The sequence below is a fragment of the Megachile rotundata genome, chromosome 8 (genome assembly GCF_050947335.1).
Source record: "Megachile rotundata isolate GNS110a chromosome 8, iyMegRotu1, whole genome shotgun sequence".
Lineage (NCBI taxonomy): Eukaryota > Metazoa > Arthropoda > Insecta > Hymenoptera > Megachilidae > Megachile > Megachile rotundata.
This window is the reverse complement of record NC_134990.1, coordinates 9,868,134-9,886,670: the sequence shown is the minus strand read 5'-3', so window position 1 is coordinate 9,886,670 and position 18,537 is coordinate 9,868,134. Positions and strand designations below refer to the sequence as shown.

The following is an 18,537-nucleotide window of genomic DNA, read 5'->3' as shown; positions in this document are numbered from 1 at the left end:
GTTACCTGAAGAAGGGCAATCAATATCGTCGAACGCAGCCAGTGGGCAGACGGCACCGAAGCATGTTTACAAAAGAAAAGAGAAAAGAAAATGTCTGTGTCGGTTGTGTTCGTTGGACCGAGACAATGAAACCGGGACACAGAATCACGGCAGAGAATGTGGAAGAAGGCAGTTGAGCTAATTCGGAACGTGCCGGTATACGAAACGCTTCCGCACTGTTCCTCGAATCCCTGTTCATCGTCGATTTCACGAACAGTTGTAGCCTCGCCAGGTCTCTTTCTGTTGGCTGCTTTGCAAAGGTTGTCGGTCCTCGTCACGCGAACCCCCGGAAAGGTTCATCGGGTTCTCTTCGGCGCAGAACACGGATACCGAATTTATATATATCTGTGTGTGTATATGTCGGAAAGGCGGCATAATTAGTCGCTCATATTCCACGAGTATCCCATCTTTCAGAACAGAACATACATCAACCGCGAACGTACACAAAACAACACAATTTTTATTGGTTAGGAACACGCACAACTGTCACTTTATTAGCGTTGGTAGAACACATACACTTCGAACAGAAAAGAATAAAAAAAGAAACTATTTCTCACACTCAATACCACGATGCAAAGAATGCTGTTTATTATAATTTGCGGTGTCCGCACGACTGGCGTTTGTTTCGAGTATCGACCGGCTTCATCGATCGGAACATAACCTGCAAGCGGTTAGAGCCCGCCATGCGGTTACAGTGGAAATCTCGCACTTCGTAAATTCACACTCAAGTTTATATTGTCATCTTTTCTATTGAATATATTATTGTTATAAATACACCGGCACACATAATTAAATATACTTATATTAAAAAATATAAAAGGGGTAGTAATATTCATATTAATATTAGTACGTGTCTTTGAACGAACCGGATGCTACTAAATTAATGGCAGACGCTAGCATACGTATTGGCGTAGACTCTGTAAGGCGGGAAAAACAAATTCTTTCAAATATGCATGTGTACGTGTTCCGTATATACGAGTTGACAAATCCGTATTACCTAGTGAAAATCTGGATAACGAAAGGGAATTCGGGTCTCAATTTTTATGGAGATATTTATGTGTAAAAATTTGAAAATTCAGAAATTCAAAAGTAGAGAAAAAATATTTTTGAAAAATTAAATTTGAAAACTTTGCTAACAAGAAAATCTGCAAAATACAAGATTGAGAGATTAAGTAATTTGAAAAGTTAAAAAACTATAAATGAATAAATTGAAAAATGGTGAAGATGTTAAATTAATGTTTAACCACAGGAAGCGAAGATTGCAGCCGACTGTACGGTGTTGTGGCTCGTGCTACGAGAAACGTGGGAAGATTCTCAGGCCTGGAAGCCGTTCGTGTCCCCACCATATGCAACGAACACGCGTTGCAACTTCTCTGCGTGTGCATTCTGCATCATCGTATATGCATCGTGGGCACACGTTCATGCTTCGGTGATCAGACCTCTTTGTGATTCGGGAGTCGTGCATGCTGGAATTTCATCGCGATTACGTTTGTTAATTAACAGTATCTTTCATTTAATGTCAGATGTACGAATAGATAGTAAAGTGTAATACCACTACCAGGGTCGGTGCTGTTAATGAATTGTAATATGTGGGAATCAGAAAGTTTCACAACTTCAGATTTTGGAAAGTCAAGGACCGAGAAATTTCGGAAGATGAGGATTTCGAAATTGGGGATTTGAAATTTAAGACTTCTACATGACGGATTTTAGGTTTTAAAAATTTTGAAATGTTTAAAAATTTTCAGAACCAGAAAATTTTCAAGTTCCCCAAATTAAAAAATTTAAATTCCCCAAATTCTAAGATTATTAAATTTCTAATATTTGTATGACTTCCTAAATTCCCTAGATTTCTAAATTCCTTATGTTTCCTAAATTTCCTTAATTCCCCAAATTTTTTAAATTTAAAAATTCCAAAAATATCAAGTTTCAAAATTCCCTAGATTCCCTAAATTCCCCAAATTATGCAATTTGCAAATTCCGAAAGTATTAAGTTTAAAAATTCCCCGAATCCCATGATTTCTAAATTCCCTAGATTCCCTCTTTGAAAATTCCCTAAATTCCTCCAACCCCAAAAATTCCTTAGATTCCTCCAATCCCACAAATTCCCTAGATTCTCCCGATCTCACAAATTCCCTAGATTTCCCCAATTCCCTAAATCCTGATATTTCCGAATCCCAAGAATATCAAATATCAAGATTTCTAAATTCCCCAAATTGCGAAATTTCCAAATACCAAAAGTATTAAGATTCAAAATTCCCACAATCTCAAGATTTCTAAATTCCCTAGATTACCTCGATCACACAAATTCCCTAGATTCCCCAATTTCCTAAATCTTGAAATTTCTAAATCTCAGAAATATCAAATTTCAAGATTTTCAAATTCCCTAGATTCCCTAAATTCCTCAAATTCCGAAAGTATTAAATTTCAAAATTCCCCAAATCTCAAGGTTTATAAATTCCCTAGATTCCCACACACCGCAAATTCCCTAGATTCCCCCAATTATCAAATTTCAAAATATCCCAAATTTTAAGATTTCTAAATTTCCTACATTCTCTAAATTCCCTAAATCCTTCAAATTAGCCAAATTTCCAAAAATTTCTAAAATACCAAAAATCTCAAACTTTCAAATCGTCATCAAAACTTGAAAACCCGTCAATGACAAATCACTGCATCTTTCACATGTATCCATACATCAAAACCCACAACACATCCTCTCTTAATCACAAAATTACCAACGTATCAATTACGCGGACAAAGGCGTCAACCACTATACAGAAACGGTCCAAATGGTTCGCATTTCTGTTCAAGGTTCAGTAAGTGTCCTAAAACTTTCGTTGGACCAATGACCATAGCAATCGGGGTCTTAACGAAATCAATAACAATAATACTTTCGTGTCGCCGTACAGGTATACCCGTGTACACAGAGACACACGTGTGCAGGAGAGAACGTGTCTCGATGTGGGAACATAGAGGCGTCGTGGTTTACTCCGGTCCCGATCGCATTGTGCATCGAGCCGTGAGTCCTCTTTGTGTATGGCAGAATAGCCAACCTGGCCGGCAATGTAACCTTACCGGTGGCCCCATTGCCGCTTGTTGTGCACATAATACGACGCTATTGTACCGAGCACGGGCCATATTGTTCGCCGCATCTCGATCGGCACCCTGCAGACGACTACGCCACCAAATATCCCTTGCTTCCTCCTTTTTCCCTTCGTGGATCCCCTTTCTTTTACGGGACGCCATGTCTTGCCCAAACTTCCTCGCCCTTCGTATTCACGCTGGATGAATCACTGCGAATTTCTTCGGACGACGTGCTGAGCAATGCAGTGGGATAATAAGGGATGGAGGAAATTAATTACGTGATTTAATTAGATTTTAATTGGGCGGCGGATTTTTTTGAGTTGTTATTACTCTTTGGATGATATTTGTGATTTAGGAAGTAGTGCTGTGGGAACTTTGAGAAATTTTTTATCTGAGGATTTTGCGATTTGAGAAAGTTGGAGTTAGGACATATTACGGTTTGAGAAAGTAGCAATTAGAGAATACGGTCATTCAGAAATTTTAAAAATTTGAGGAACTAAGAATATATAAAATTTGGAAAATGAGAAATTTGATAAACTAGGGAATTTTCGAAATTTGGCACTATTAAAATTTCGGAATTTAGGGAATCTAGGGAATTTCGAAAACTTGAAATTTGAAAATTTCGGGATTTAGAGAAGTTGAGGAATTCAGGAAAAATCTAGGGATTTTTGAGAATTTATGAAATCTACGGAAATTGGAGAATTCAGGAAATCTAGGGAATTTGGTGAATTTAAGAAATCTGGAGAATCTGGAGAATTTTGGAAATGAAGAAAATCTAGGGAATTTTTGAAATTTACGTGATATAGGGAATTTTGGGGAATCTAGGGAATTTGGGGAGTCTTGGAACTTTTGGAAATTTATGTAATCTAGGCAGTTTTTCAAATTTGGTGAATCTAGGGAATTTTAGAAATTGTGCGAATCTAGGGAATATTGGAAATTTATGTAATCTAGGGAGTTTTTGAAATGGGGTAAATCTAGGGAATTTTGGAAATGTAGGAAATCCAGGGAATTAAAGGAAATCTGGGGAATTTTGAAATGTTACAATTTTCACAATTTGAAAGTGGTGAAATGTGAAAATTTTCAAAATTTGGGGAATTTCGAAATTTGCGAATTTTCAAAATTTAGTGATTCTTGAAATTTGAGTATTTGGTAAATTCGAAAAATAGAATATTTGAAAAATTGTGTAGTTTGTGAAATTAGAAAATTTCGAAATATTGGAATTTCGAAAATTGACAATTTATATACGTTCATATATAAATTATTTTATTACATATTTTTCTGCACATAAAATATGAATATAATAAATATTAATTATCATTAATATAAATATTAATAAATAATAAATAATAATGAATATTAATTATCATTAATATTTAGTAATGTAATAATTGTTATTTATTATTATCAATATGTATGTATTGTGTACATATCAAAATATATTATCTGTATCTAGATTTAGTTTTGTTAACAGAAAATATAATTGACACGTAACAACGAGAATCCTACAATAACGGTCACTAATATTCTCTCGTTTTGGATGATTTGTTCCGTATCCGTGTTTACACCGCAGTTTACGCAAGTGTAAAATGATGTTAGTACACGAGTGAACAAATTTCGTGCGAAACGGGAAAAGTTGGTAACACGAACCCTTAAAAGCCAAGCCAGTTGGCACCTGAGTGCAAATGGTAATCGATAACATCACAGATTTGAGCTACCGGTAGAAGTTTGATGCAATACTGCAGATGGCTAACGTGAGGTCGTCAGTCAGGAAATTAAGTTTCGTGTTGCCCTAAATTAATACCTGCTTCCTTCTTATCCGAGGAGGAACCGATTCTACTAAACACTTTCGTGTTTTACTCATTCAATCAAGAGAAATTTTAATCAATTTCAAAAATACATTTTTATCATTTTCAAATCTGTGCATTTTTATATTTTGTTATTTGTGAATTAATAATTTCTGTATTATTTAATTTTTACATATTATATTTAATTTTATATTATTTATTTATATTAATTTTATTTATTCATACTGATTTTATTTATTTTAATTAATTTATTATGAGTAACATTAAATTCATTCATATTAATTTGTATAATATTAATTAAAATAATTTTTAATGAATTTAAAATACTAACCACAAACAAATATAAAATTAATATTATTATATTCTTCATTCGTTTAATCATAATTATTATTTTTAACATTTTACAATTATTGACAATTATTTTCAATCTTAGAAAACTATATTTATAGTATAATACATAGATAATTAATAAACCCAAAAATTTATTAGCTCACTTCGTTTCATGCTAATAAATTTTTCAGGTTTTCTTAAATTCATTACAAATATAATTCGACCATTAAGGAATTGGCGCCACTTTTATTAATCCCGCATCTTCAAATATTAAATCGTATCAGAACGCGATAACCGTCAGAATCGAATTAATTTAATTACGCGCGTATCACAATCCGAATATCCTCGAAAAAAAATACACTACCGTAAATTTCGTCGACTTTTAAACCGAATATCAAACACCAGTCGTATCTTCACTTCTAACATTAAAACACTTGTTTCTTTTCGCGCGAAGCATAATCTTCTCGTCACGCGTATCTCATGGTGTTAAAGGAATTCCAGCAATAAAACACGAAATAAAATTCCCCCGGATAAAAAAGAGGATCACCACGTTTATTATCATCGGAGCTGAACGGAATATACGTGCACGGGCAAAATGTCGGTAATAACATGTTTCGAAATGAAAACGGTTATAAACGGAATCCCTGGCCAGCGACGTGGAAATTGATTATTCCCTGGTGATTATTTTCGTTACCCGTATTTTACATGTTAAATCACTACAATCAATTGTCCCAGTTTTAATGATATCCCGTCGTTCACCTTTTCATGGGCCTCTGATTAGTCCGACGCTCGTTGTTACACGGATCCATGAAAATCTTCGTTTTCCCATCAGAAATTATTATCTGAAGGAGACAAAATAAGGATATACGTGAGCAGGTAACAATATAACGAGGTTCGAACGGAATAAGCTTGTGATTAACTCTTTGACGTACACGATTTTCAAGGGAATAAAACAACTTTTTAATACGAACAAAAGGTTTATTGTAGTTATTGGGTAAAATTTACCTTAGGGCACACAAAACTAATGACTTTTTTATTATTTAATAGTTTTTTATTTAACAATTTATGCGTATGTTAACTGGAACACCTTTCGGCGTATTTGACAGGTTACTGCGACGCCATATTGGATTTTACCCATACTCCATTGGTCGAGCCGGTACAGAATGCCATTAAAATAATACATGTTTTCCTGATTACTACTTGCAAGCAGATATCAAATGTTCTTTTTTTTAAATAAACAATATCACTTCACTTTAACGCTTATAAACGTAGCATAATTAAATTATGTAGACAGAAGTTAAGGTAGCGTTACACTCACATGTCAAATAAATTAAAAATGCGCAACGTGACATTTTTGTATTCTACATAACAAAAACTATTAAATAGTAAAAAGAGACGTCATCAATTTTGTGTGCTTCAAAGTAACCATGAACGTTATTTTATTCTGTTCCAGTTATTTGACACGGAACTTCTTTGAAAGTGATTTAAATGATATTATGAAAGTACATTTAAAATATTGATACTTTAATTCTAACCTCTGACATCTTATTCAACTTCCATCGCACTTTTGTCATCCACTGAGAACAATTATAATAATTAAGCATATATTTATTTATACACTTAACACTACTTAATTACAATAACACAATATATTATTTTAGAAAGAATATTCACTAAAAACCGCGTGTTGAGCACCGTGCGGATGGCCATGCTTTTAGAGGTTACGCGTGAAACTATCTACTGAAGAAAGGAAACTAGGAGGCGCCAAACATCCGCACTTATAAGAGCGGGAAATAGAAAAATCTTTTTTGATTTTTTCTAATCTAAATAGAAAAACGATCTACATTTAATCGTCTCTGACGATTTACGTACAAATGCTAAATTTCTATTATTACGATAAGTATTGGTTATTAGTGCCCGCATACTGAGCGAGATATGCAGCAGTCCTTTATCGTTAAAGGCTTTCGACAATTACCAGATTCCTTGCAGATGATCCGAGTGAGTACGCGTGTTCGAGGACTCGCTATCATGGCAGCTGGATAATCCGGACGCATAAGTATTTGTCCGGTAAATGTGGGCAAATAAGTGGTGAATAAAATGTTGATCTTGCATGCGTTCGTTTAATACCTGCGCAATTACCGATAGCCCGCTGTTAAACGGACTGCGTTTTGTTCCCGCCATTTTATTATGGTAAAAATGTTTCTTTATGGAAAACATTTTTTTTCACAATTTTATATATTATTATATATAAAATTATATATTATTATATATAAAATTCTGAAACAAAAACTATATTATTGTAATAATATTTTTGTATGAAACTATATACACTAAGAAATATATTATGCACATAAAATGTCAATTAATTAAAAGCCACTTAAATGCAAATCCACAATTTCCAACTTCGGATATGTAAAAATATTTTTCAAAAATAAACGAATGAACCGTGAAGATCTAAAATGCTAATCAATTAGTAACAAAGTAGAATCCTGATCATCAACGGGATAATTGGGCAGAAGTAGCAAGGTTGTAGCAGATTTTATGACGAGCGAGGAGAATCGAAACGAAGCATTCTTCAAAGTTGTTCAAAGCGGTCGGATGTTGTTCGAAGTTGAGCGGAATCGAGCAGAGAACTTTTCATCCATCGAACCGGTCCACTTCCGTGGGATGACGTGCGTATCTCGAATTAATTATCAAAGGCCGTCCATTCGATTTCGACGACGACGAATTCACTTGTTCGAGCCCCGTTGACTTTCACCCGGTGGCCAGATTGAGAGGTGAGACTGATTAAGCCTTACGTAACCGTACATTCAACGGCAAATCTGGCATCCTTGGGGTGAATGTGTTTAAATGTGGTGGAAAACGAAGTACTAGGTGGTTTCTGTATTTGTACATTGGGAATGTTAAAAATTTGGGGAATTCAGGATATTTGTGAAATTTTGCGAAAGCTGTAGTTTTTAAATTTTTTAATTTCAAAGTTATCGACAGTTCTGAATATTCGAAATTTCAAAATCACTACACACCAAAATCACAGATTCATAAGTTCCTAGATTTATAAATCCCCTTATCTATAAGTCCCGTGATCCCAAAATCACCAGGTACCAAAAGTTCCAAATTTAAAAATCCCCAAGTCAAAAATTTCCTAGATTCAATAATCCCTAAATCTTGAAATCTTCCAATGACAAAAAATCCCCAGATCCAAGAATCCCTCAATTCAAAAATTTTCAGATCCAGAAATTACTAGATTCCAAAATCCCCGGATCTAGAAATCCCCAGATCCAGAAATTCCTAGATTCCAAAATCCCCGGATCTAGAAATCCGCAGATCCACAAATTCCTAGATTCCAAAATCCCCGGATCTAGAAATCCCCAGATCCAGAAATTCCTAGATTCCAAAATTCCCGGATCTAGAAATCCCCAAATCAAGAAATTCCTAGATTCGAAAATCCCCCAGATCCAGAAACCCCTAGATTCCAAAATACCCCAGACCCAAAAATTCCTAGATTCAAAAATCCCCCAGACCCGAAAATCCCTAGATTAAAAAATTTCCAGATTCAGAAATCCCTAGATTCCAAAATCCCTAGGTCCAGAAATTACTAGATTCCAAAATCCTCCATATCCAGAAATCCCTAGATCCAAAAATCCCCAGATCCAGAAATCCCTAGATCCATAAATCCCCAGATCCGAAAATCCCTAGATCTAGAAAAATCCGCGTATCCCAAAATCTAAGAATTCCTAAATCCCCAAGTAAATCCCCTAATTTCAAAATTCCGAAATCTGTATATTCAGAAATTTCCAAATCTCTATATTCCCACATTTTCGAAAGTCCGCACAGTAGTAACGGCGAAAATATTTATAACGTTATTAAACAACCAGTCAAGTAACATTCTTAACAAAAATAGAATAGCCGTGACAGATCGGAGGATATCTGTTACAAATTAAAATAGCCCGCCGCGTACATTCCGGCTGCGACATATTCAACCTTCGCCGTCAGAGATCCATCTCCGTGGGATTTCACGATTTAATTCTTTCACGGTCGGATTAATATTTATTCACACGACCGACCCGATAGGATTGTACATAAAAAGAATTTTGAGAGGGTTCGATCGCGATCGGATGATAAACATCCATTAAAGACGCGTGAAGGCCCGATTATTAGTTTTTTTTTCTTATCCTCGCGCTCACAGGTGTCGCTACGCGATGATGACGTGAATGCAATGTCGATTAAAACACTCTTCATGACTTGTACCGAGGGTGAGGCAGATTTAATGGCCGATTATATTATTCCTAACGCAAATGGATCTGAAATATCGATCTGATAACACTGATTGCCCGGTGCATTAACCTTCTGATGGCGGGTCATTCAGACAATGGCTGTTTAAGTTTTGTTGGATGTGCCTCTTTTCACTTTACTACTACGCGATTTTTATTATTTCACAGTATTATCGTTTCTATTATTTCTTGCTTCGTTGTGTTACTATTGTAATATTTCATCATTTTGTTATTTCATTCTTGTGGTGTAGTACTACTATATGTAGTACAACTACTATAGTGCTACTATACTATAACAATATCACTGTTGTATTATTATGTTATTATACTACTATACAATTATACTATTATACTAGCATTATTAGCATTACTTTACTATACTACTATACTACTATACTATTATAACTACTATACTATTGTGTTATCATGCTACTTTACTAGCATGACCGTAAATACAACCGTACTACTATACCATAGTACTATTGTGCTACTATACTACTATACTACTATACTACTATACTACTATAACTATTATAACTACTATAACTATTATACTATTGTGTTATCATGCTACTTTACCACCATATAACTGTACTACTATACCATAGTACTATTGTGCTACTATACTACTATACTACTATACTACTATAACTACTATACTATTGTGTTATCATGCTACTTTGACACCATATAACTGTACTACTATACCATAGTACTATTGTGCTACTATACTACTATACTATTGTGTTATCATGCTACTTTACTACCATATAACTGTACTACTATACCATAGTACTATTGTGCTACTATACTACTATACTACTATAACTATTATAACTATTATAACTATTATAACTACTATAACTACTATAACTACTACACTATTGTGTTATCATGCTACTTTACCACCATATAACTGTACTACTATACCATAGTACTATTGTGCTACTATACTACTATACTACTACACTACTATACTACTATAACTACTATACTATTGTGTTATCATGCTACTTTGCCACCATATAACTGTACTACTATACCATAGTACTATTGTGCTACTATATTACTATACTACTATACTACTATACTATTGTGTTATCATGCTACTTTGCCACCATATAACTGTACCACTATACCATAGTACTATTGTGCTACTATATTACTATACTACTATACTACTATACTATTGTGTTATCATGCTACTTTACTACCATATAACTATACTACCATACCATAGTACTATTGTGCTACTATGCTACTATACTACTGCACAACTATACTAATATACTATTGTACTATTCTTCTACTAAAGTGTGAGAAAACTAATGTAAACATAACATTGTTTTTTATTTTTACGATAAGAATATATTGATAAAGTCCTGTTAAAAAGTTCCGATAAAGAATTGAGCACCGTGTATATCTGCAGAGGTCTCATTCACTCGGAAGCTGCATCACGCGAGGCCCTTCGTTCGATAAACATCAAAACGTCCGCGTGACCTGTTTAGCCGAAGAATTACAGCTGCTGTTAAGGAGAGGAAAGGGGACAGATAATTGTCTGCTCCCGATTCTCGTGTACCGCATGAAGATTTGTGGATTTGGTGATTTGGGAAGTTGGGAATTTGGGATTTGCGAATTGATACTTTCAAAATTTGCAATTTGGAATTTGGGAAATTAAAAATTTGAGAATTTATGAAATTGAAAATTTTTTAAGTTGGAACGTATGGAATTAAACATTTTTAAATTTGAAATATGGTGAATTGGAAATTTCAGAATTTGGAATATAGGAAATTACGAATTTCAAAATTTGGAATATGGGGAATTAAAAATTAGTAACTTAAAATTGTAAAATTTGGAATTTGGGGAATTGAAAATTTCAAAAATTGGAATTTGGGGAATTAAAAACTACTAATTTAAAATTGCAAAATTTGGAATTTGAGAAATTGAAAATTCCAAAATTGGGAATATGGGTAATTGAAAATTGCAAAATTTGGAATTTAGGGAATTGACAATTTCAAAAATTGGAATTTGTGTAATTGAAAATTGCAAAATTTGGAACTTGGGGAATCGAAAATTTCAAAAAGTGAAATATGAGGAATTGAAAAATTACTAACATAAAATTCAAAAATTGAAAATTGAAGTTCTCAAAATTGGAAAGTTTTAAAATCTGAAATTTACAAAATTCAAAATTGTAAAATTTGAAACATCAATTTTCAAAAATCCCAAAATTCAATATTTAAAAAATTGACACTCCAACATTTTCAATACCCAAAATTCCAAAACTCAAAATTTAAAAACATTCTACACAAAAATCCACAACTTAAAATATTCAATACTTCCACAATGTAAAAACACAGTAATAAGAACATCCGTATATTTGCAAATTTTTAACATAACGAACCGGAAAGTATAATGGCTTGAAAAGTAGAGAATGTTCGGAATGGTATAATTATAAAATTTCACACGTCAGTAATACGTGAAAGAGGATATCCAAGAGGTCAGGGAGGGCTGCAATTTTGACGGTTCGCATTTTTCGTTGATCAGAGACCGCGTACCGTTATTTCTTGGTAATCGTGTCTCATCCCTTTGCTTGGACCCGGTTCCACGAGCCACCTGCTTCGCGTACACCAATTCGAATTAACGTCGATGCTGACTGAAAGGTTACTCGTACAACGGTCCCCTGCTGGGCAGTGTTCGAATTTTATTTGTAACTGTTTCTTCAACGATCACCTTCAGCAGTGCTGGACATGCACCTCTACGGGCCTTAACCCTTTACGCTTCAAAATATACTGTTACTTTCTTGTATGACGGGTTTCTTTTTTTTTTATGTTATTTTTATTGTAGATTAGAGTATAGTATATAGTTTAATATTACACTGTGTATTATTTATGTTTGTCGTATATTTATAGTATAGTACGTTTATAGTATATTTGCGGTGTTTGTAGTATATGTATAGTATAGTATATTTATAGTATATTTGTGGTATTTGTAGTATATTTATAGTATTTTTGTGGTATTTGTAGTATAAATATGCTGTAAATATAGTATAGTATATTTGTAGTATATTTGTAGTATATTTATAGCATTTGTAGTATAAATATGCTGTAAATATAGTACAGTATATTTATAGTATATTTGTGGTATTTGTAGTATATTTATAGCATAGTATATCTATAGTATTTTTGTGGTGTTTGTAGTATAAATATGCTGTAAATATAGTATAGTATATTTGTAGTATATTTATAGTATATTTATAGCATTTGTAGTATAAATATGCTGTAAATATAGTATAATATATTCATAGTATATTCGCGTTATTTCTGGTATTTGTAGTATTTGTATTATGGTATATTTATAGTAAAGTTATGTGATACTGTATGCTATTTATATTATCTCTAGTGAAGTTGTAGTGTATTGTATACTATTAATAGTAGTTACACTATAGTTATATTCTACTGTGTACTATATATAGTAGTTACACTATAGTCATATTATACTGTACACTATTAATAGTAGTTACACTATAGTTATTTCGTACTGCATACTATGTATAATAAATTATGATGCAGTTATATTATACTGTATACTATTTATACTAGTTATATTGTACTTGTATAGTACAATATTTATATTAGTTATACTGTATTTATATTATACATGTACACTATATCTACTAGTTATACTATAACTATATTGCATTGCATACTATTAATACTAGTTATACTATAGTTATACTGTATTATATACTATTTATATTAGTTATACTATAGTTATACTGTATTATATACTATTTATATTAGTTATAATATAGTTATACTGTATTATATACTATTTATATTAGCTATACTATAATTATACAGCATTATATACTATTTACACTAGTTACACTATATTATATACTTCATACAGGTGTACTATACTTGTATTATACTATAGTGTTAATTTAAAAAGTACATCTAGTAATTCTTTAAATCTATTTAATTTACTGTCTTTATTATAGTTTTTGATAATTCAAGGATTACAAATTTAACTATTCATTTAATTTATTTAATGTACTCTTTTTATTATAATTTTTGATATTTAAAAAAAATTAATATTTGAATTTGCAAAATTTAAAGAATTTGTATATTCTGAAAATTCCGTAATACCTACACTTGTAAACAGGAAAATTTGCAAATATTAAAATTTGTAAATTTAACAAATTTGAAACACTACAAATACCTAATTTACAAAATACAAATAAAATAAAAAAGTACAAATTAATAAAAATTTATTGAAAACCTAAAAATGCATTCAAGATCCATTAAAAATTTACAAATACATCAAAGGTCAACTAAAATTTCTCTAAAACTTTCTAAAAAAGTATAAAATTTGCAAATTAAAATAAGTGCTCAAGACTTCCTAAAAATAATAAAATACTTATTTTTCTCAATATCCAACAACCAAAACCAGGAACCATTAAACTAAAATAAAATTCCATGTACTTAAATTAACCGCAGCTTCAAAACCACTAAAAACTCCCAATTAAAAAAAGTCCTTCAACAAGATTTTAAACCCGAAGAAAACTAAGTCTTCCATCTCGTCCGCGTGGATACTGCTTTAATGTGGAAACGAAAAAAGAAAAAACGAAGAAACGGGGTATAATTAAACGCTAACGGATAAGGGGATCCCAGAAAGGGAAGCCGACGTGTTCGAGCAGTAAAAAAAGACGAAAGAAAATATGGCGGCGCCGTCCACAGTTCGAGAATAGAGAAATATCGTTCGGTGTAGAAACGCCTGCGGCTGAAATGATCCTCGAGGAACGTTAACCGGTAGCGGTTGTTAATTAGCCGCCGCTCGTTTAAGTCTCCAGAGAGACGATGAACCAACTCTTGAATCGACTTTGAAAGCCTTGCGCGGCGATATACGAGAAAGTGCGGCGATCCTCGTCCCTCTTGCGACGCTCCTTAGCGGGGAGACGAGGACGGCGAGAATTTCGTCGACGCGACATTTTCGAGCGACGAGGCGATATTTTCTCGCGCTTTCTTTCTCCGAGTATTCTTCGCGCGATTACGCGGCTCGATACCGGGTCCGATTTCGCGATTCGACTCGAAAAATTTGATCGAAAACGAAAATATATTTTGATCGCGTCTCGAGGGCCGAATCGCGAAATCGGGCTCTGTGCCGCGGCGCGTGATCGAGCGAGGAACACTTCGGAAAGGAAACCGCGAGAAAATATCGTTTCTTCGCTTCGAAACGCCGCGTCGACGAAAACGGTGCCGTTCTCGTCTCTTCTCGAGGGAGAGACGAGTGTGGCAGCTTTTGGGTTTTATCCGAACGATGGAAAGGTATATCGCATCCTTAAATGGGGCGAAGGACAACTTGTTTCGTGCGTAACGCAAACGGTCCCAGCTTCGCATGGAACTTTATCGCAGTCTCGGCCAATTTGCAATTAATTAATCGAGCGATCGATTGACGGTTAGAGCGTGTTGCGAGATCGATGCTCGTGCAACGATCGGGAAACGTGTGGGTATTTAATTAGCGTCGTTACTTTATCGGTCACGTACTTTTTCGTCGGGCCAGGTTTCGTTTCGTGGGATGAGCATCATTTTCTCGGAATTTTGTATATTTTGCATACATTAAACATGACTTTGGTATTTGTGGTTGTAAATTCAATTATCATATAGGTTATCTTAATATTATTATTTATTAAAAATCAATTGTATTTTCATGTAATGGTAGATTTTCTTTTATTTGTGTATGTTATGTAGTTTTGTTATACTTTGTGAAATTGGGGAATTTGGTAAATTTGGGAACTTGGGACACTTGAGAAATTCGGAAAAAATCTTCAAATATGAGATTTCTTAGTTTTTAAAAATTCAAGTTTATACATTTTAAAATATTTGAATTCCAATATCCCTAGATCCCAAAATCCTTACAGTAAACAAATCCCTAGATCCCAAAATGATTATACTAACAGAATACTTAGATCCTGAAGTCTCTTGATCTTAACACCCTTACACTAACGAAATCCCTAGATCCAAAAATCACTAGATCCAAATATCTCTAGATCTAAAAATTCTTACAGTAGCAAAGACACTATATCCCGAAATCCTTAGATCCAAAAATCACTAGATCCAAATATCCCTAGATCTAAAAATCCTTACAGTCGCAAAGTCACTATATCCTGAAATCCCTAGATTTAAAAATCCCTAGTTCCAAAATAACTAGATCCAAAAATCCCTAGATCCCATAATCCTTACATGCAAAAATCTCTAGATCCCAATATCCTTAGATCCAAAAATTCCTAGATTCCCGAAATTCTTAGATCTCGAAATCCCTACATTCTGAAATCTCTAAAAATCTTTCTAAATCGCCCAATTCTCAAATTTCTAAATTCATAAATCCCTAAAGCCCTAAATCCTTAAATTCTCATGTCCCTATTATTCTACCTTGATATGTTTCTTTCTATTGGAATTTTAATTGTTTGCTTACGTATCAATAAATTTTATTTTTGTTTTTTAATACTGTAGAACTTTATTACATTTTAGATGCTATTATATTCTTGTGTATCGATTAATAGCATCATATATAAGCTTTCATTACATTTTCGTATACTAAACAGTCATATGTGAGATTTTATCATTCTTTCGTATCACGAAACAAGTTTTCATCATATCTAAGATTCTCTTATACTATAAATAATTTAATAACACAAAATCTGTTTATAGTAAATTTAACACGTCTCCCAAGTCCACCCCCAAAGTTCCAACCGTAAAATCTCAAAATTGCGGCCTACACAGACAACTAGACAAACGAACAAATCGAGTCGTCAACGTCCAGCAAAAATAAGAAATCCGTCACACAGTCCCCGTAAACCGGGCGTTAACACCACGGACGCGTCGTTGGTTTCATGGCTGGCCAATCTCGGAAATTAGGCTCGAAAATCATGACACGTCCCCTCGGCCCGATGCTCTGTTGTGCCCCGTCCGAACGCACAGGTGGTGTCTCTGCTCGTGGGAACAGCTCGATTCGAGTCTTCCCGTCTTTCGAAGAGGCTGCACTCGAAGGGTCTGCCCTTCCCCCTCGTCGATCCACCCCGTGGCGAGGGCAGAAAAGCCCTCGTGTAGCCACCCTGAATCGAACCATTCTTCTCGAGCTCGTTTGCCTCCGTCGGCCTCTTTTCTCGACGATATCGAGATGGATGCGGGACCGAAAATCGAAAGGTGCGTGCTTAGGGAAGTGTGCTGCTCGTGTGCTGCTCGTGTGCTGCCCTTGTGCCCGGCACAACGATCGTTTAACGCGCCAGCAGCCGGCACGAAAGGTGCGAATCCCTCCACGATTGCGGAGGTTCACTGCTTTGCAGCCCTTCGGTGTTACGGATTTAAAATATCAAAGGGATGAAACGGATATTAATTCTTCACACATACGAGTTTTTTAATAAATTCATTTTTTAGAATACTACACTTCAACAAAGCATTTTAATCAATTTTAATAGTCACATACAAGGTACATATGAAGCTACACATACGAGCTACATACGTATGATACTACACATACGAAGTACATATGAGGTTTCACATATGAAGTACATATGAAGCTTCACATACAAAGGACATATGAAGCTACACATATGAACTACATATGAAGCTACATATATGAAGTACATATGAAGTTACACATATGAAGTACATATGAAGCTACACATATGAAGCTTCACATACAAAGGACATATGAAGCTACACATATGAACTACATATGAAGCTACATATATGAAGTACATATGAAGTTACACATATGAAGTACATATGAAGCTACACATATGAAGCTTCACATACGAAGTACATATGAAGCTACACATATGAGGTACATATGAAGCTAAATATACGAAGTGCATATGAAGTACATATGAAACTACATAAATGAACTACATATGAAGCTTCACATATAAAGTACATATTAAGTTACACATATGAAGTACATATGAAGCTACACCTATGAAGTACATATGAAGTTACACATATGAAATACATATGAAGTTACACATATGAAATACATATGAAGCTACACATATGAAGTACATATGAAGCTACACATATGAAACTACACATATGAAATACATATGAAGCTTCACATACGAAGTACATATGAAGCTACACATATGAAGTACATATGAAGCTTCACATATGAAGTACATATGAAGCTACATATATGAAGTACATATGAAGCTTCACATATAAAGTACATATGAAGTTACACATATGAAGTACATATGAAGCTTCACATATAAAGTACATATGAAGTTACACATATGAAGTACATATGAAGCTACACATATGAAATACATATGAAGCTTCACATACGAAGTACATATGAAGCTACACATATGAAGTACATATAAAGCTTCACATATGAAGTACATATGAAGCTACATATATGAAGTACATATGAAGCTTCACATATAAAGTGCATATGAAGTTACACATATGAAGTACATATGAAGCTACACATATAAAGTACATATGAAGCTACACATACGAAATGTTCAATCGACTCCAGTACAAGTTCCGTACAAGACATAAAGCAGAAGTAATTAAAAATCGAGAACTAGAGAATTAAAGATGTAAGTTATGGAATAATAAACGTGGAAATGATTATCACAAGCAATAGTCGTTACTCGTCCAGCAAATGAAGGCAACATCAAACAGCCATTATGCGACGTATCGTCAAAGTTAACGATCCCCGCAATTTCCACCAACCGTAACAACGTTCCATGAATGTTTCAACATGTATCCATTTTACCGGCACCCGACATCCTGAGTTTCAAGCAACATTCTTGCTAAATTTGTCGCCTCGATCGAGCGTTCCTTGTTTGCTGTTGGCCGCAATCATCGTCGATAACGAAGCTTAAAGGAGAAGCAGAGAAAAAAGGAGATAGTGGTCGTAGTAAGAAAAGAATATACAGTGTTGAACGAGGCGGCTGCAGGATCGGCGAAGGGAAATACTTGTTGCTTGAGTGTAGACAGAAGTCC

General features: G+C 34.1%; 1 protein-coding gene across 8 annotated transcripts in view; it reads right to left on the bottom strand.

Moving 5' to 3' along the window:
* The window catches only part of LOC100881127 (tubulin monoglutamylase TTLL4), a 302,465-nt gene that overhangs the window by 21,671 nt on the left and 262,257 nt on the right, over nucleotides 1–18,537 (bottom strand). For 2 of the 8 annotated variants that reach the window (XM_076534078.1, XM_076534081.1), the window contains one exon: nucleotides 6,015–6,097. The exons of 4 other annotated variants lie outside the window; for them this stretch is intronic. The gene's annotated coding sequence lies outside the window, so the exon portion shown is untranslated. Of the gene's footprint in view, nucleotides 1–5; nucleotides 150–6,014; nucleotides 6,098–6,790; nucleotides 6,927–18,537 lie in introns of those variants that run through there. 2 more of the 8 variants (XM_012282195.2, XM_012282196.2) reach the window with 2 other exon arrangements.